Source organism: Lissotriton helveticus, chromosome 9 (assembly GCF_964261635.1).
Source record: "Lissotriton helveticus chromosome 9, aLisHel1.1, whole genome shotgun sequence".
Classification (NCBI taxonomy): Eukaryota; Metazoa; Chordata; class Amphibia; order Caudata; family Salamandridae; genus Lissotriton; species Lissotriton helveticus.
The window spans coordinates 670,149,502-670,170,017 of record NC_136070.1 but is presented as its reverse complement, the minus strand read 5'-3'; the positions used below and the strand labels follow the sequence as shown (position 1 = coordinate 670,170,017).

Here is a 20,516-nt window from a genome sequence, read left to right as displayed (position 1 = left end):
TTCTGAGTGCCCCCTGTCAGGATCAGTTTGTTCTTGTCCGGGTTTAATTTCAAGTGGTTGCAGTTCATCCAATTATGGATGTGTCGCATGGTGGCTTGGAATTACGACATGGAGTCGGGCGTGTTATCAATGGTGAATATTAATTGCAGGTCGTCTGCATAGTTAAATGTGCTCACCTTTCTTTCTCTCAAGGACAGGATCAATGGGAGTAGGTACAGGTTGGACAAGTGCAGGGATAATGAGGATCCCTGTGGTACTCTGCACATTGATTTGATTTCATATTAGGCGTGGTAAAGTGGGATAGGCAAACAGACTGGGAACAGTCTTCCAGGAAAAACGAAATCCAGCTGAGAGCCGAGCCCTGAAGTCCTGCATCCCTGACACGGTCCACTAAGATGCCATGGTCAACCGTGTCAAATGCTGCAGAAAGATCCAACAGCACCAGGGCCTGGGAAGGGCCCTTATTAGCTTCCTTCCAAAACTTGTCTGGCACGGTCAGTATTACTGCCTCCGTTGAATGGGAAGGGTGAAACCCTGCTTGGTGGGGATCAAGGTATTCAGACTGTTCAATGAAGTAGCATAGGCATTTTGCCACGTGTGATTCCAGTACCTTGGCTAGGTAGGAAAGCAAGGAGATAGGGTGGTAGGTAATCGGGGTCATGGGGTCGGCCCTAGGGATTTCTAGAAGGGGGACTATGATCGCTTTTTTTAAAGGTCTAGGTACACAACCCTGTGTCAATGACTCGTTCAGAAGAGAGAGGGCAGGCTCAGGGCATACAGAAAAAGCTTCTTTTTAGATATGAGGTGGACAGCTATCAGTAGGGGATCCAGATTTAACTTTGGCCAGAAGGTCCAGAAACGCTTCTCTACCTATTGCCGGAAATTGATGAAGGGAACAGGGGTTTCTCTGCATCGATGGTAGTGACTCAAAGGCACGGCTGGCAGGAATACTGGCTTTAATCGTGATAATTTTGTCAATAAAGAAGGTATTCAGGGAATTGCAAAGCGCTTGGGAAAGTATGGGTTTTATTGTGAATCTGTCAGGGTTGGACAGTTCATTGACAATTGTGAATATTTCCTTGATCGATAAGTGAAGCTCAGGATCTTTGAAGAGAAATAAGTGGCCTGGTTGTTAGAATGGATTTTTTGTATTCCTTAAGTTGAACTAGATAGGTCCCTTTTTTGTCAGGGAAGTAGAGTTACATCTCCATTTCCTTTCACTTTGGCACAGGGCTAGTTTTTGAGTTTTTAGATCTATAGAGAACCATCTCTGAGCCAAATGACGCCTGGCTGATTTTCTTGTCCTGAGGGAGGCATGTATGTTGCTAGCTACTGTTAACCAAGCTGAGATGCTTTCCTTTCTTTGGTTAATGGAAGGCTGATTAATGGGGACTGAGTTCGCCAGTGAACTACAAAAGGCATTTATTTTGATGCTATTCCAATTCCTTGCCATGAACCCTCCTTTGACTGGGGTTTGTCTGTTATTATGTTGATGATTGCAAACTTTATTAAGAAGTGATCAGACCATGTGCAAGGGAACACTGTCAGTGCGGACACTGCAACATTGGATGTCCAGACTGATCAAGTGTGTGTCCTTTGATGTGTGTGGGAGATGATACATTTTGAGTACAGTTCAACCCATTAAGTAGATCGGTCAACTCTGCGGAGTGGGGACCGCCCAATGCATCATTGGCTCAATAGTTGAAATCGCCAATCAACAACATTTTTGCATGGTTGATTATTAAATGGGCTTCCTGCTCACCCAATGTTTGGGGGGAAAGGGGCATGTTCTGAAGGGCCCTATATTGCAGTACACAAATTAAGCACGCCATGACCAAGTCCAATTTAATAACTAGGTTATCTACAGAGGTTTTGTCTAACATGGTTAGTGTGGTGAATTTCAATTCCTGCCGTATTATGGAAGTTACCCTTCTACCAATTTTTCCAGCTGGGTGATTTGCCTGGAAGATGTAGTAGTTGTTGGGGAGGGCAGCCAAAATATTGGGGGTGGGCTCCTGTGAGAGACAAGTTTCGGTTAATAAAAGGACATCTGGCTTAGTTGAGTCCATTAGGTGAAATATATCTAGGTTATTTTTGCCAGAGAGCGTGTGTTTAGATATCTGATTGTTAGTACCAATGGTCTATATTTATCCTGTCTCCGGGGGTTTCCTGCTTCGTAGGGGGAATGATCAAGTTTTGGAAAGGAAACCCTAGTTTTCATGATCAGCCTAAGGCCAATGGGGGGATTGAAAGGGTAGTTTTCAGAATGTAACACCTTTAGTTCTGACGCGGTGTAAGTTAAAAGTTGAGCATAGTAGCTGGCCCCTGGTCGGGACCATCACAGACAGGATTGTCTTTGCGCGCCCGCTGCACGCGTCTGCTGCGCTCCCGCGCTGCCACTGGCATTAAATAGTTGGTTGCAGCCTTAACTCCTCCTCCCGCCCTCTGTGATTGGATGCCCCTGGGGGCGTCTAAGCAGGAAGTAACCAAGTTGAAGAAGTACATTTTTTAAAATACATCATATTCAATACAATAGCACAATTCCTTAAAATAGTCAGTTTGTTTTAAAAATAGCTTGTGCAGGGCAGCAGCATAATCCTAAAAAAGAACAAAGGTTACAAGGACGTTATAGTTAGGTAATAGAATAAATGAAAACTGAAAAAAAACATTCAAAATTCACTGAAAAAAGCCAAAGGTTACAAGGACGTTATAGTTAGGCTGACATTACACTTGTACAAAATCTGAGAAATGTAGCAATTATAGTGAGCTGGGGTAACTATAACTTACGCCCCAGCAATTCACTGCTTATGACATCACATATGACATGACTCATGACATAGTTAGTGACATCCCTCATGGCATCCCTTATAACATCTGAAATGACATCACTGATAGCATCACCTAGTAATTGTAACTATTTCCTAAAATAAACTGGGTGTCAAGCATATATACTAAGATACATGGCTATGGGAGTGTCTGTATGGGTGACTTAGTGGGTTTGTAAGTGGTGTATAAAACAATGAGTGGATATGAAAATATATAATGCTAAGTGTGTCCCAATGGCATTATATGGGAGTGAGGTCTGGGGCTACACAGATGCTAGTGAAATTCAAGTAGCAGAAAACATCTTTTTACGGAAGCTGTTGTCGCTCCCAACATCTGCAGCTACTTTTAATATACATGAGGATGTGGGTGTTGGCTATATTTTAGACTAAATTGCTGTGGCCCCAATATTAGGCTGGCTAAGAATCTGGGAGCAGCAATCGCCTAACCTAAACCAACTGATAATCCAAGACTGTATGTCCCTAGACAGAGCCCTTGACATTCCATGGTTACGATACATTAAAACCCAAATGGATATTCTGGGCAGCCCTGATTTGTTCTCAAATCCTAGGGCTCTAAGTAAGGCGGCTATTAAAGCCATAAAATCCCAGTTTCTTAAAAGGGCAATGTTAATGAAGGAAGAAGAGGAATTGGTCAAACCCTCAGTCAGGAGTTTTGTAATGCTGAGTTCAGGAAGAGAAATCCAGCCATACTTGACCTATATAAACAAGCCATACCATTTGTTTATATTGACAAGATTCACGTATAACATGCTCCCATGGCTATTATCTTTCCCAAAAGGTTTTTCTAAGGAGGGGTCTTTGGGGCCCTGCCCTTGTGATAATTTTTCAGAGCAGAATGCTTTACACGTGGTCTTTTTCTTCGATTTCTACATTTTATTACGTAAGAAATTTATATTGCCACTGTTAAAGGGCTGTAATTTTGAGCAAGTTAGGCTAGCCCTGACATATTTGCAATGCCTGGGGTCCCCGTTGGTGTGCTTTGGGGTAGCTAGTTACATCACGGGGGCTATTAGACGAAGAAATATGTGTAGAGACTGTGGCATCTATTCCCCACCTTTGTCTTTATAGTGACTTTTTGGAAGAGGGAAATTAATGTTGTGATATTTAACCAATGAATTAGGGGATTTTACAAGGAATGCTCAACGGGTGATAAATGTTTTTAATTATTTATTTGGACTCCAAGTATTTTCTCATGATGGTGTTATGCGATTCATATGGTCTTTGCATTAATTACAAAATATGTTATTCGTAACGTGTTATTTACATTCTATAGTTGTATGTAATGTATCTTTTATCCAATGAAATTTTGTACTGCGCTTTGATGGTTTTAAATTTTAACCAAATAAAGCAAATCTTGACTGACTGACTGAGTGGATATGTGGCAGACTGTATACATGAGTGCGTTGGTGTGTCGTTTTTGTATGGGTGAGTGAGAGTCTTTAAATATATTAGTAATGAGTGGCTTTGTCGCTTTATCTCTATGGATGAGTAAGTGAGTGGGTGTGTAAATGGCTGTAAGGGTGAATGAGTGGCTGTATGGCTGAGTGGGCGGAATGTCAGTAGCTGTAAATGGTGAATGAGATGGTACATGAGCGGCTGAAATTGTGACTGAACAGGTATATAAGTATATGTATGTGTGACAGACGGTAAATGAGTATGTGTATGTCTGCATAAAAGGGTGTGCAAGTGGGTTTATGGGTAAGTGGGTATGTGAGTGGCTGAATGGGTGAGTAAGTGAGTGTGAGAGCGGTTGTATGAGAAAGTAGGTGCTTGTGTCAGTCACTGTATAGGTGAGTGCATGTATTAGTACATGTATAAGTAAGTGAATGGGTGTTTAACTGTATGGGTGTGAGTGGTGTGTGAGTGACTGTATGGGTGAGCGAGTAGGTGTATGAGTAGCTATATGGATAAGCAATTTAGTCAGCAGTAGCCCATGCAGGTAAGAGCAGTGGGGCTGGGTAGGGGGGATTTCAACAGACGACAATCAGGGAAAACTATGTATTGAATTTTCTCTCATGGTCGTCTGTTGAATCCCCCCAACCCGGCCCGACCGCTCTTACCAGCACGGGCAGAACCTGGATTCAGTGTGTGAGTGGCTGTATGGGTGTATGATTGATTGTGTAAGTGTTTGTATGTCTGTATGACTAGATGTGTGGGTGGCTGTATTGGTCAGTGAGTAGATGCATGAGTGGCTATACATGTGAGTTACTGATTGCTTTATTGGATGTATGGGTGAGTTGATGTGTAAGTGGGTCAATAGATTAGTGAGTGGGTGTGTGAGCGATTGTGTGGGCCTGTGAAGGAGTATGTGAGTGGTTGTGTGAGAGTGGGTGTATGGGATGTTGCACTGGGGTGTAAATGGGTATGTGTGACTGATTCTGTGGATGATGTCATCAGTGACATCATTTGAGATGTCATGAGTGATGTTACTGAGCGTATCATGAGTGATGTAATGTGTGAGGTCATAAGCTGTTCATTGCGGGGGAATAAGGTATAGTTAGCTCAGCTAACTATAACTGCTGAATTTAATCAACTTTGTGCGAGTGAAACATGAGCCTAACTATAATATATAAAGTGAGGGACTATATATATAGATATATATATATATATATATATCTATATATATGGTCCCTCATGAGACTTAGAGAAAGAAGTTAGCGAACGACTAAAACCAAAGTATTGGCTGTACATTTATATGGCTTCACGGGCAGGAAGTTTGACAGAAATATATTTTGACATAAAGTGCACGCTGAGCTTTGAAATTATTTTTGGCAAGATCAAGCTCCCTGAAGCAAGAACAATATTTTAAAAATTGATGTACAGTATTTTACCTGAACATTCCAAGGTAAGTGGTGCCCAGTGATGCAAGCATCATCATTTTGCCAAACCTGTACTTCTTCATGTGAGTCGGTTACCCACTTCATGTATTTTTGTCCAGTTTTGTCGGTATTAGGAGATCTTGGCTACTACTCATCTGCGAGAATCTAGGCATGCAGAATATTGAGGTAGCACTGAAGATTTTAAAAACTGGCAATACTGAATGACTTGTGTGTGCAGTGACTAAATATTTGTACAATGCTTCAAGGGTGAGGCACAAGTTATGTAGAAAGTATTTGGGTATCCATGGTATTAGGCAACATTATCAGATGCCCTAGTGAAGTTTTTATTGTGAGGAAGATCTCAGTTTTGGACCATGTAGTATGCAACTCCTAGGATACAATGTAAAGACTGTGGGACTCTGTGCTCTTCATTAAATGTGCAGGTATTGTGCATGAGTGCGAACGATACATTTGTTGACCAAATTTCTACTTTTAAAATTTGTTTGCCTTGGCTGTATGATATATTTGAGTGAGGGGCTCATAATCTTATATGTTTCATCAATTTTTGGGTGGTTTTTAACAAGGATTTTTAGAAAGCAAGCTATATGGAATGAATTTGTATGTGGTCGTTCGGTGTAATGTATTTATGGTTATGTGAATCCTTTATACCCGTTGTAATAGTTTTGTATGTATATTTGATAATGTTTAAATGCCATCATTGTATCATTTTAAATGTGTGTTTAAAGAGGTTTTTGTTATGTTATGTTATAGATTATTTGTATAGCGCCTATCACCGCCGGTCTCTAAGCGCTTAACAGAAGAACATAGCATACCTGTTACCCCGAGCCTTCAGCTGTCCCCCAATTAAGCCGGAGTCATTGCCTTTCTGAATAGGTGAGTTTTCAGTTTTTTCCTGAAGGGTAGTAGCTGTGATTCTTCCTTCAGAGTGGCCGGAAGCTCATTCCACAGTTGTGGGAGAATCACGGACAGGGCCCTGCCCCCTCTGGTTTTTAGTTTAAATCTGGGTTGGATCAGATTGGAAGTTTTACCTGAGCGCAGGGATCTACCAGGAACATATCTCTTCAGACGTTGCCTAATGTACTCTGGGGCTTTCCCAAAGAGTGCTTTATGGGCCACACAGAGACACTTAAACTGAACTCTGAATTTCACAGGTAGCCAGTGCAGCTTCTGGAGCAGAGGGGTTGCGTGCGAATTTCTGGGCACGGAGTAGATCAGCCTTGCTGCGTCGTTCTGTACCACCTGCAGCTTCCTCAACAGCTTCTGCGACAGGCCAAGATATAAGGCATTGCCATAGTCTAGTCTTGAGATAACTGTGGCAGATACGATCGATTGCAGGGTTTCCCACAATAAATAATAAAAGTGAGTGAATACTTAGATTACATTCAATAACCTTTATGATTATCGTACATCTTGTTTTGTGTAAATATTATTAAACTGCTTGGTCTTCACTTATTGTCATTTTGCTAAGATTACAAGTGTCAGGTAGCATGGCAGCTCAATATGTCTGCAAATATCACCCGGAGATTAATAAACCTGCTAGCTTTCAGATGACTTCCAAAGTCTAGCTAGGCCCTAGAACACATACCTTAGAACTTTGCAGGAAGCAAAAGTGAAATCACCCGACTGACCTATGACTCTGAAAATGAGCAGCCATTACAGGGCTGTAGCCCATAAGTAGCCATTACAAGCAAAAACACACGTGAAAGAGTGAGATAGGCCAATTGTGATGCGACCAGAGAGATCTTATTTAGGAAGAAAGCTCTTAATTCAGCTATATCCCATTCCTTATCCTCTTATTTCATCAAAATGGGTTACCTGACGAAAGAAAAAGATGACACAACTTCTGTTGGCAATATAGTACAGTATGTATTTAAATAGCAAGCGCCTGTGCGGAAGGTCACTCAGCTCCGTGAAACTGGAACCTGAGCTTCACCTTACAATGGGTAGACAGTTTCGTTTATACACTTTAACCATGAATACGTCACACATTTCAATATTAAATAAATTTCTGTTCAAGCACAACAGTATTATCACTAGGTTATACTTCTGCAAAAACAGCTAATCATGTGTTTACTAAATGTGACTCAGGTGCCCATGTTATTATTAGTTACGCTTTACATCACCACTACACTATCGGTGTCCTTGATTTGCCTCTTGCCTGAAGCCTAACAATACTGCTTGGCAAAGCCTAGCCTCCCACCTATTATGCGCCTCTGTTCTGCCTTTTCTGAATATTTTCTCAGAAACATATTCTTGCAACGCGGGCCTGTGACCTTCCATTTCTACTGTGCCGCATATTATTCCTCTTTTCTACTAAAGCTCTTATCTACTTCCCTCCCCCCGGGTCCAGACTCCATCTGTGCTCCTTTTTTTATTCTGCCACCAAAGACAGCTTAGGCCTGTATTTCTCCTTTAACACATACATCTGTACATGTTTTTTTTGTGGGTGCTTTCATTGACATGAGTAGGCCTTCTTCAGTTTCTACATTAATTTTTAAAATGTCCCCCTTTAGTTGATTTTTCAACAGACTTTCTCACTTTCCCTTTCACCTAGAGTCATTACTGTGTATACATTCTTCTCGACATCCTGCACTTTATTGACTAATCAAGCAATGAACATTCCCCCTAACTTCTGACTAACCCTTTTACAATATCCTATCACTATCTGCACGAGACAGATTATCACGAGCAATATCACAACAACAGGCAACAGGGCCTTAAATAGTCCTGACATCCAGGATGGTACCCGTGACCCACCTTGCAAGCCATTCAATGGGAGAACCTCCCTTGTCCACCATCTTCTTATGTAAGGTATGTAGAGCTTTCATAGCTTTGGTGAACATCATTGACTGGTATATATGTGCAACAGCTGGTTGAATATTGGAACATACGCCTCCTTCCAGAGCTGTCATTAAGTCTAAAACATATCTGTGCTGCATAATCATTACTCTCTTGGCTCGAAGTTCTTCTTTGATTGCATTGAAGCCGCTTTCAGTGGTGTTGATGGCCTTCATTACTTCCCAACGGGTTATCTAGAGCCAACGTGCAGTTGCTTTTGCTTGAACTAACAATAGGAGGAAGATTTTTACATCGTTAAGCAGCCTGTGCTCCTCTAGGGCTGTAGTACAATAATGCTCTGCAGCTCTCTTCCTCGAACGATGGTGTAGCAAGGTTGTTTGGACACCTTATGGGATGGTCATGCACTTCGGAATTATCAGTACCTGGAATCACCAGTGAGGAAGTGTGCACGGTGAGAACAGTCCTTGCCATCCTGAAGGAAGCTGCATATAGTCACTCAAACATCTCCAGTAGAAATCCATCAGGCTGGAGTTGCCCCATTGCATGTCAGGGTTGTATGCTGTGACAATGCAATTGATGTTCTTCCCTACAGGGACTGTTCCATTTTCCTTGAAACACAAAGAAAAAAGAATGAGTTTTCTAGCTGCTCAAAGAGTTGTAGGATTTCTACTCAAGTTAGTCTAGATATATTCTCATCCCACACTGCCTGACACTTCTGTTGTATTTTATTATCAGACTGGTTTCCCTTCCATAGAAATAGGGCCCTGCACCCACATGTTGCTCCATGGTGCCAAGGACAATGAATGTCTACTGACCCATTTACTCGGAAATATGGCCTTTCGTGACAATCGTGAGGCCTGGGTGTTTCATAATAATTCTTGCAGAAAAGTGTAGGATACCCCTAGAAATCTCTGCTGCAATATCTTAGCTTTCCAAGTTTCACCATTGTACCTTATAATCCCTGTATGGGCCTATGCATCTAGCTTCATTACTAACACCTTGCGGTCTGTTAGGACATTCATTACATCTATTAACTCATTCTGATATTATGTGATGTATACTAGGAATGTTTCCTGTCTGGCCTGTAGTGGTTGCATCTGCGCTCATATTCTACATAGGCAAAGATGTAACAGACACATGGTAATATTTGGCAGTATCTTCTTGGACGTGTGTAACCTATCGGAGTCAGTGGTGTGTAGAATCGAAGGGCAAACAAAACTAGAAGTATTAGCAGTCTGCATACCTATCTCTGTCGTGTGTTCGTACCACATAGTATCAAATAAGTGAGCATGATTACCATGAGATATATATTTGGGTTCAGATACTGCTCGCTGAAAGCGTGTAAAATTATTACATAATCCCATACATGAAGTAAAATACCATTTCAAAGTAGCTGCCAGCATTAAAAGACATAAGAATAAAACTAAAGCATCAATACATAACTGTCCGCTAGTAGAGTTGAAAAAATACTCCACTTCTGCTTTGAAGGGAGACATTGCTACTCTTGTGCCTCGCTTCCCTCTCTTGATCTGTCTGTAGAAGTGCTTTAGGCAAGACGGGAACAAGTCCTACATCTTTCATGTGGATCCCTGGTGTCCTGCCATCCACCTTTACTGCAGTGGTAGTACTCATTGTTACTGAGAAGGGACTCTGGTATTTGGGATCCTTTCATTGCCAGATGAAATTCCACACATAAACGTTCTTGCCAACGGGTATCAGACTGGTCTGCTAGGCTGAGGTAGTCTTCTCCATTCGCAATATCTGTTTAGAGAAGAGCTTGACAGATTTCATGAAGTCGAGCAAATAACAACTCATTTCATCCTCTAAATCTTCAGTTGTCGTATGGGCATCTTTTGCCTCGTTATCATTAAAGGTGTGGGAATGGGACGTCCTGTCACTATTTGATGTGGTGTTAAATGGTGATCGCTTCCTAGTTGATTTCTGAGTGCATGCAAAACCAGTGACAGGCAGTACAATTATTTCTTTTGCAGAGTATCACATAGTTTGCTTATTTTATTCCTAAGGAGACCATTCAGGCGCTCCACTATTCCATTAATTTGGAGGTGATAAACAGATGTTAGTATATGTTTTATTCCTAAGGTGGTGCAAATGTGTAGAAAGACTTCATTGACAAAATGAGGTCCATTTTCAGAGCGAATCACTTCTGCCATGCACCGTCTTGGTATCAGCTCTCTTATCAGAAAACTGCTACTTTATCAACATTATGTGCACAAGGTCCAGCCTCAATCCATTGTGAGAATAGACAAACAGCTACTATAAGATGCCTGAAATTGCTACAGCTTTCTATCATGTCGACAAAACCTAAGTATACATTTTTTAATGGACCTGTTGGGCGTAGTATTGTTTAGGTGACCACCTTTAAGGTCAACTTGGGGCTATACTGTTGACATGTAGGACATTCTGCAATGTACATAGTGATCATTCAGATAGTTGTAAAATAAATCAATCTGCCTGTAATGTAGCAAGAAGATACTCTTTTGCAGTGTGTGCTGGAAGGTGTAGTTGCTCTATACAACAGAGCTTGTTGCATTATTGGCTTGCTTGTACTTTCTTGCCTATAAATAGAACATGTTTCATGAGGTAATACTTGTTCCTGCAATTCAAGCAAATGTAATTTAGTTGTCTTGTTATATGGGGGTGAAAATTCTGTAGCGTCCTGTTGCCTGCTTGTCATCATATCTAATATATGTTCATCACATTGACTATAATTTGTGGATGCTTTAGCTACTTAATTGCTGCCCAATCGGCAAGAGCTTTAGCTCTGGAGATAAGGCCTTGCTGATAGGTGTGCATTGAGCACTTTAACACTGCAACTTTAGATGGAAGTGTCAAAGCTTGTCTTAATTGTGCCAATAAATCTTTACGCATCACAGGAAATCTATCAGATTTAAGAAATATCCTCCTTTCCCATCTGTGAATGCTGGAATGTACAGTGGTAGTGACGTAGGCTGAAAATAAATAAATAGTGACCTTTAGTCCCTCAGCTAGCTGCAATGCTTCAATAATGGCCATTAATTCGGCCGTCTGTGCTGAAAAGTGAGAACGTAGTGAAATCTGGCTGATAATTTGTAATGTATCAGATAATCCCCGTTCACCCCTTACAACTGCTACTCATGAATGTCTTACCACAGACTCCTTATCTATGAAAGAAGACCCATCAACAAAAAGCAACACACTTCCTAGGATGAGGTCCTCTCCCACCTTACTTTGTCTGGTGTAAAATCAGCACACTCTGTCAAAAGATAAGAGAGGGGACTAGGAGATGGAAGGAGGTCCAGTGCTCGTGGCTTAAGATAAAGGCAAAAACTTGAGGTCACTGTTCCTAGTTAGGAAAGGAGAACAAGAGGAGGTTTAATCAAGGTGAGACACATTTAAGAGTGGCAGTCAAGAAGACTATTTCATGTTGTCCTCAAACATCCAGAGGGATGTCATGCTTTATCATAGGGCGGTTGCTCCCCTTCACCCGGCACTACAATGCCCTACTGGTCCCCGGAAGGGTCACTTTGGTGGAGATCTTTTATTTTTATTGCCGTGTGATGAGTACAATAAAAGTCTATGCGGGGTGGTGTTGGGTGTGCTGTGATGTGAATTAAAACTGGTTAGGGACATCACTGAAACTTTTAATATCTTGATTCCCCATCAGATTTAAAAACCTTTCTAGGTTAGTGCTAATAATGGGGTACTAAAGTACCGTAGTGACTTGTCACTCATGCCCGCAATTAGGGTCAAACACTGGTCAACATGTTTCATGTCACTGTAGGTCAAAAGGATCCGAGGCGCTTCTTCAGGACAAAAATGATGGGTGAATCTTCCTACCCCACAATTATGTTGATACAAGTGCCCTATGAGTTGTACCTACTTGTCTTGTGTTGGCTGTCCAACCTAAGACTGTAAATCATGGTGCCCTCTGAGATAGTGCAGAGGTGCCGCGCTCAAGCGTGATCAAGGTTACTGAGTGTGAGCTGCGCATCACACCTAATCTCGTCCTCTGCAGAGGAACCTTGAGCACTCCCAAGTATGGCACCACTCTGAGACAAGAAGGTACCACCCATAGGGTTCTTATATCAAATTGATCGTTTATCTCTCAGGCATTGTAGAATTCCTGTTCAGTCCCATATTGGGGCGTAGGTACTGTACTTTGTTTTTTTTTAAAGCTCTCCTAATTTGATACCACAATTACAAGCAGATTATCTTCATTCAGATCATCAGGTATTTAGGGTGACCAAACTTATAAAGAAATAAACTTCCTTCTATCATTGCTTGTTGATATGGTGCATAAGCAGGGTGTTTCATAAGTAATGGCCTACCATTTTTAAACTGGAATGCCTGATAGTATTGATAAAAATTCCGACCAGCAATTTCCCCTTGTTCTTTTTTCCTTCCTAGCTTATCCCATGATATTCTCGCTCCTCTTAAGGCCCAGATAAAACTGTTGAGCACTCTTTACAGTTTTTTCAGCCAATCCGATTTGAATTCTAGAGGTATGGTACTAAAGATGTAAGTAAAGTTTTGTAGTTTTGTAATTTTTAGAGCATTAGATCTCCCCACGAATGATAGTGGTAAACCACTCCACACTTTTAATAGTTTACTCGTCTCCGTCATCCTCATGTTAAAATTTGCTTGAGCTATCTCATTAATGACTTTCAACATCAAAACTCCTAAGTACCTTATCTTGTCCTTTACTAGGGGATTCTAGTTAGGGGAGTTCACTCCATAATTTCCATAAGTCTATGCGGGGTGGTGTTGGGTGTGCTGTGATGTGAATTAAAACTGGTTAGGGACATCACTGAAACTTTTAATATCTTGATTCCCGTCAGATTTAAAAACCTTTATAGGTTAGTGCTAATAATGGGGTACTAAAGTACCGTAGTGACTTGTCACTCATGCCCGCAATTAGGGTCAAACACTGGTCAACATGTTTCATGTCACTGTAGGTCAAAAGGATCCGTGGCGCTTCTTCGGGACAAAAATGATGGGTGAATCTTCCAACCCCACAATTGTGTTGATACAAGTGCCCTATGAGTTGTACCTACTTGTCTTGTGTTGGCTGTCCAACCTAAGACTGTAAATCATGGTGCCCTCTGAGATAGTGCAGAGGTGCCGCGCTCAAGCGTGATCAAGGTTACTGAGTGTGAGCTGCGTATCACACCTAATCTCGTCCTCTGCAGAGGAACCTTGAGCACTCCTAAGTATGGCACCACTCTGAGACAAGAAGGTACCACCCATAGGGTTCTTATATCAAATTGATTGTTTATCTCTCAGGCATTGTAGAGTTCCTGTTCAGTCCCATATTGGGGCGTAAGTACTGTACTTTGGTTTTTTTGAAAGTTCTCCTAAATTGATACCTCAATTACAAGCAGATTATCTTCATTTAGATCATCAGGTATTTAGGGTGACCAAACTTATAAAGAAAGAAACTTCCTTCTATCATTGCTTGTTGATATGGTGCATAAGCAGGGTGTTTCATAAGTAATGGCCTACCATTTTTAAACTGGAATGCCTGATAGTATTGATAAAAATTCCGACCAGCAATTTCCCCTCGTTCTTTTTTCCTTCCTAGCTTCTACCATGATATTCTCGCTCCTCTTAAGGCCCAGATAAAACTGTTCAGCACTCTTTACAGTTTTTTCAGCCAATCCGGAATTCTAGAGGTATGGTACTAAAGATGTAAGTAAAGTTTGGTAGTTTTGTAATTTTTAGAGCATTAGATCTCCCCACGAATGATAGTGGTAAACCACTCGACATTTTTAATAGTTTACTCGTCTCCGTCATCCTCATGTTAAAATTTGCTTGAGCTAACGGATTAATGTCTTTCTACATCAAAACTCCTAAGTACCTTATCTTGTCCTTTACTAGGGGATTCTAGTTAGGGGAGTTCACTCCATAATTTCAGTTTTTTGTTGATTAACTTGATATCCTGATACTTCACCAAATATTTCCAAGATGTCTGTTATACTTGGGAATGAACAATTAAGTTACTTGTGAAAATCATTAAATCATCTGAGTACAGAGCCACTTTTTTCTGTCATCCCTGGAAATGGAAGTGAATGATCTCTCTAGTAGCTCTAATTACATTGGCTAGGGGTTCAATATATATAATGAAAAGCAACAGTAATAGTGTGCATCCTTGACGGGGGGCCTCTTTAAAATGTGTATCTCCTCTGTGAGGTTACCATTTACCAGTATCTTAGTGATTGTTTTTTAATACATGGACTTCACTGCCTTTGAGAATTCCTCGCCTAGTTTATAATGATTAATGACTTTATGCAGAAAAAGCCAATTAACCCTATCAAAAGCTTTAGTTGCGTCAAAAGTGAACCCTGACAGGGGCATTTTTTCATGAGTGGCTACATCTTTTGCCCTAATCAGTTTGAGGGTCAGTTTGTGCAATTGTCTTCCTCTAATAAAACCTTTCTGGTACCCATGTAGCAAGTGACCTATCACCTTTCCCAGCCATCTAGCCAGTATCTGAGTATATATTTTATAATCGCTGTTTAATAGCAATATTGATGTGTATGACTCACAGCACTTCTAATCCTTCCCTGGTTTCATCCTTACACTTATGGTTGCTTCATTCCATGATTTTAGTAAATTTTGTCACTCTAGAAAGACTGCATTCAGCATGTTAGTTAGAATAGGGGCCCGTACTTCCTTTAGGGACATATAGAACTCGTTTGGAAGTGCGTCTAGACCGGCTGCTTTCCCTTTTTTTAGTTTCTTTATCACATCTATCACTCCCTGCACTGTTATTCCACAATTAAGTTTGTCTCTATATTCATGTTGTAGGATTGGGATATCTAAATTCTTCAAATAACAATTAATTTGCTCTTTTGAGACCTCTACGTCCTCTGAGTAAGCTTTTTGGAAGAAGTTAGTGAAGGTTTCCTCAATCTCTAGATCATCTGTCTTAATATTAAGTTGGTACTCCCTTCGAATAGCCCAAATCTTATTTCTATTTTGCTCAGTCTTTAGCTTCCAGGCCAAGAGTTTCCCGCTTTCTTCCCCATATTTGTAATGAGGAAGCTTACTTGCTTCCCATTTGCTTCTAACTTAAGCCTCTAAGATATTCACCAGGTCTTTCTTCTTCTCTTTTACTTCCTCTACTTTCTCTTGCATTATTTCAACATGCTCCAGTTCCCTATGCAGCTCTTGGATTTTAGCTTCTAATTGCTTGAATTTGATTTTAGCATTCCTGTTTTTAAAGGCAGCCAGACTAGTCAATGTCCCTTATATGCATCCCAATCTGTCTGAGTAAGGGCTCCAATTTTATTTATTAAAAAATATTCCTCTGTCTCCAACTTCAGCTTATCCACAGCCTGCTGCTCTAAAAGAATAGTGCAATCTAACGTCCACCTAGGAGTTGCGTGAGTTTTTTCCGTTATTATTGTCATGCAGACTTCCAAGTGATCAGACAAGTGAGCAGGTATATGCTCCACCTTTAAACATTTTAGCTTAATCCTTTATCCACTCCTTATTCCCTTTACTTTTCAAAACATCCACCAACCCCAGGTGTTCCATATATCTTTTCAACCACATCCTCATTTTAGGTACGTTGGATGTTTTCCAGGAGGGAAACGTATTCTCTTTAGGATCTGTTAGCAAGTTAATGTCTCTGCACAGGATTATATGGTGGCCGGCAAATAGGTCTGGTCGGGAGCTCCCGAACTCTCTAGGCAGACTCGCAAAAAATCCGTATGCACGCTTTCTCCAGGGTTTCAATAGGATGAGTAGACAAATACATACCTGTAACCTATAATTGGGTTGAGAACTTACCAAAACAGGCACACCCCATGCAGGATTGGAATCGAGTGGCTAGGACTTCGAGAGAGTTCCTCTGGCTGCGTAGTCACGGCAGTTGTGTGTGGGTGAAGGCAGCAACAGATCTGGAGTTGGGCCGGTGAGTTGCCGCCCAGGTCTCCTTCTGGGGTCCTGCAGGCAGCTGTGAAATTTACAAGCCTGACACCAGGAGCTCTGTGGAGGGGGGGTTGCAAAAGCCAGCAATACGTGTATGAATCCGGTAAGCGGCCAGGGAGGAGGTAGGAAAAACATACAGGCCCCTACAGCCCTGTCAACCATTGCTGAAGAAAAAAGGGTAGAAAACACACGTCCTCACAAGAATTAGACCAGGACTATACCTGTAAATGGGGATTAGTCACTGTTTGTGAAATAGGAATTTACTGCGGGTAATATTGCACAAGAAAATACATGCAGAAGCCCTGTTATTGTGCCTGTAATTAATAACCATTTGGGAAAACAGAAGTGGCCAAGTCAGATCTTCGAAATACCCTCTATACCAGTACAAGGCAATCAAGCAGGAAAAAAAGTTAAGATTACACCCTCCCTGGGTTCTTTTTTCAAAGTCCAACCCAAACAGCGACCGCCGAGCCTGTAACCAGGCGAGGTCGCCCCCACACACCACTGCTTCTGCCTCGTTTTGCTCGCCTTGCCTTGCCTTGTGTTTTTTTGCCCTTCGTTTGATTTTCCTCTTTTTGCCTCCGTTTTTCCTCGCTCCTCGGACGACCCAGCCGCCGCTGAGCCGCCCTCTGACCTCTTTTTCCCGCCGCTGACTCCCTGCGGCCCCGCCCCCCTCCTGCCCATTCGCCGCCACCCAGCTGCTCCTCCCTCCCGGCTCCTCACTTATGACGCCCACGCGAACGTGCAGAGGGCGCGCCGATTGTGCGCCGAAGGCGCGCCAAAGGCAAGCCCGCCTGCACACATCTGTGCCTGGACCGTGCCCAGTGCCAGGACCCCTGGCCACCGCCGATGCGAGACCACCCGACAGACCTACAACGCCACCACCCTCATCGCACTCAATGCCGGCCAGAACCCCGCCTGCTGCTGGGCCACCCCGACACGCTTCCACGGACCCTTCACCTGCAAGGCATGCAAGTTCACCTGCCTCCGAACCTGCACCGCACCCGCCAAGCCAAGCAACAGCAAGACCCACCTCAAGTGCATCCTGCTCAACACCCGCTCCATCCACAGACACGCCATCGAACTCTGGAACCTGCTCGACACAACTTCACCAGACGTCGCCTTCCTCACGGAAACCTGGATGAACGCCTCCTCTGCACCCGACATCGCCATCGCCATCCCAGACGGATACAAGTTCACCCGGAGGGACCGCATCAACCAGACCGGTGGAGGCATCGCCATCGTACACAAGAACACAATCCGCATCACGACCGACTCCAACGACACCTTCTCCGCCGCAGAGCACCTCCATTTCCAGATATGTGCCGACCCAAAGACGACGCTCAGAGGCACCCTCGTCTACAGACCCCCGGGACCACGCACACAATTCAGCGACGACATCACGGACTTCATCAGCCCGCACGGCCTCCCCTCCGCTGACTACATCCTCCTAGGGGACCTCAACTTCCACCTGGAGAACAACAAGGACCGCAGCACGGCTGCCTTGCTGGACAACCTCGCCAACCTCGGACTCAAGCAACTGGTCAACACCCCCACCCACTACACCGGCCACACGCTTGATCCCGTCTTCTCTTCCAGCAAGCACATCACCTTCAGCCACGCCACCGGACTCCACTGGACCGACCACAGCTGCGTCCACTTCAGCTTCAGAAGAACCACGACCCACCACCACCCGCAACAGGTTCCTCACAGGAGCTGGAGCAAGATCACCGCCGGGCAGCTCACCACCTCCCTCAGCCAGAACCCACCCGCCAGCACAACGGACCCCAACGAAGCAGCCCGCAACTTCACGCAGTGGCTGACCGCCTGCGCCGACGACCTCGCACCACTAAAGAACCCTCCCAGCAGACCCAGAAGCAAGAAGGCCTCCTGGTTCACCGACGAACTCAAGGACTCCAAGAAGAACTGCCGCACCCTCGAGAAAGCCTGGCTCCGCGACCAGACCACAGACAACATAACCGCCCTCAAACACGCCACCCGCAAGCACCACCAGCTTATCCGCACCACCAAGAAGAAATCTCTGAAGGAACGACTGGACAACAACGCCCACGACAGCAAGGAACTCTTCAACATCGTCAAGGAGTTCTCCAACCCCAGCACAGGCAACAACGACATCACTCCTTCACAAGATCTCTGCGACTCTCTCGCCTCGTTCTTCCACCGCAAGATCGCCGACATCCACAACAGCTTCGACGCACCATCCACGCACCCTACCGTTGAACCAACGCCCCCCACCGCCACCCTCCGCACCTGGACCACGGTGACCACAGAAGACATAGCCCGCACGATGAGCACCATCCACTCCGGATCTCCAACTGACCCCTGCCCCCACCACGTCTTCAACAAGGCCGAATCCACCATCGCACCCCAACTCCGGAACATCATCAACACCTCCTTCAACACCGCCACCTTCCCGGAGAGCTGGAAGCATGCCGAGCTCAGCGCCCTACTGAAGAAACCAACAGCGGACCCCACCGACCTCAAGAACTTCCGCCCCATCTCGCTCCTCCCTTTTCCTGCCAAAGTCATCGAGAAGACCATCAACAGACAGCTTGCCGCCTTCCTCGAGACGAACGGATCCCTCTACCCATCGCAGTCCGGTTTCAGAGCCAACCACAGCACCGAGACCGCCCTCATCGCAGCCACCGACGACACCCGAGCCCTGCTCGACAACGGGGAAACAGAGGCACTCATCCTCCTGGACCTCTCTGCAGCGTTCGACACTGTCTGCCACCGCACCCTAGTTCAACGCCTAAGCAACATCAGTATCCAAGAGAAGGCGGTGGAGAAGTGTGGCTCACTGGTTAGAGGAGGCGGACCTGGAAGCAGAGGTCAGCCCGGGACCAGGGTTCAATTCCCGGCTCGGCGGGGTCTTGAGTCCTAAAAAAATGTCCATGGACTCGACAATTCTCGCTCCGGTGCCTACTCGATTCACGGGTTCACACTCTGCGACTCTGGGCAATAGCTTGCTTAATCTCCACAACGGCCCCTCGCGGCGGGATGCCTGGCTTTCACCTTGCAGATACCCTGCCGGGGTTATCTCACAGGGGAATACCAGGACGGGTTCCCTAAGCAAGCGCTTAGAAACCGCTTGGTGATTTTGCGCTATATAAATTCCTGTACATTTACATTTACATTTACATTTACAAGGCACTGGAGTGGATCACCTCGTTCCTCGCCGGAAGAACACAGAGAGTCCGCCTCCCCCCGTTCCGATCCGAGGCCACCGAAGTCATCTGTGGCGTCCCGCAAGGATCATCACTCAGCCCCACCTTCTTCAACGTCTACATGAGACCTCTTGCAGCCATCGCACGCCAGCACAACCTCAACATCATCTCCTACGCCGACGACACACAGCTGATCCTCTCCCTCACCAGAGACCCCGACACCGCCAGAACTAGCCTACACGAAGGGATGAAAGACGTCGCCGAATGGATGAAGAACAGCCGCCTGAAACTGAACTCAGACAAGACGGAAGTCCTCATCCTGGGATCATCGCCCTCCGCCTGGGACGACTCCTGGTGGCCCCCCGCCCTGGGCACCACTCCCAAGCCAACAGACCACGCACGCAACCTGGGCTTCATCCTGGACCCCTCCCTCTCGATGACCAGACAAGTCAACGCCGTCTCCTCATCGTGCTTCAACACCCTACGCATGCTCCGCAAGATCTTCCGCTGGATCCCGACCGAAACCAGGAAGACGGTCACCCAGGCACTCGTCACCAGCCGACTGGACTACGGAAACACCCTCTACGCCGGAACCACAGCCAAGCTACAGAAAAGACTCCAACGCATCCAGAACGCCTCCGCCCGACTCATCCTGGACATCCCCCGACGCAGCCACATCTCCGGCCACCTGAGGGACCTGCACTGGCTCCCCGTCAGCAAGAGGATCACGTTCAGGCTCCTCACCCACGCACACAAGTCTCTCCACGACCTGGGCCCCAAGTACCTCAACGACCGCCTGACCTTCTACACGCCCACCCGCCAGCTACGTTCTACTAGCCTCGCCCTCGCCGCCGTACCACGCATCCGAAGAGCCAACGCTGGAGGCAGATCCTTCTCCTACCTGGCGG

General features: G+C 44.6%; 1 long non-coding RNA gene across 1 annotated transcript in view; it reads right to left on the bottom strand.

The window, feature by feature from the left end:
- Nucleotides 1–7,538: 7,538 nt before the first annotated feature.
- LOC144781772 (uncharacterized) overlaps nt 7,539–20,516 on the bottom strand; it is a 104,992-nt gene continuing 92,014 nt past the window's right edge. The window contains exon 3 of the long non-coding RNA XR_013601066.1: nt 7,539–9,093. This is a non-coding gene — a long non-coding RNA (uncharacterized LOC144781772). The remainder of the gene's footprint in view (nt 9,094–20,516) is intronic.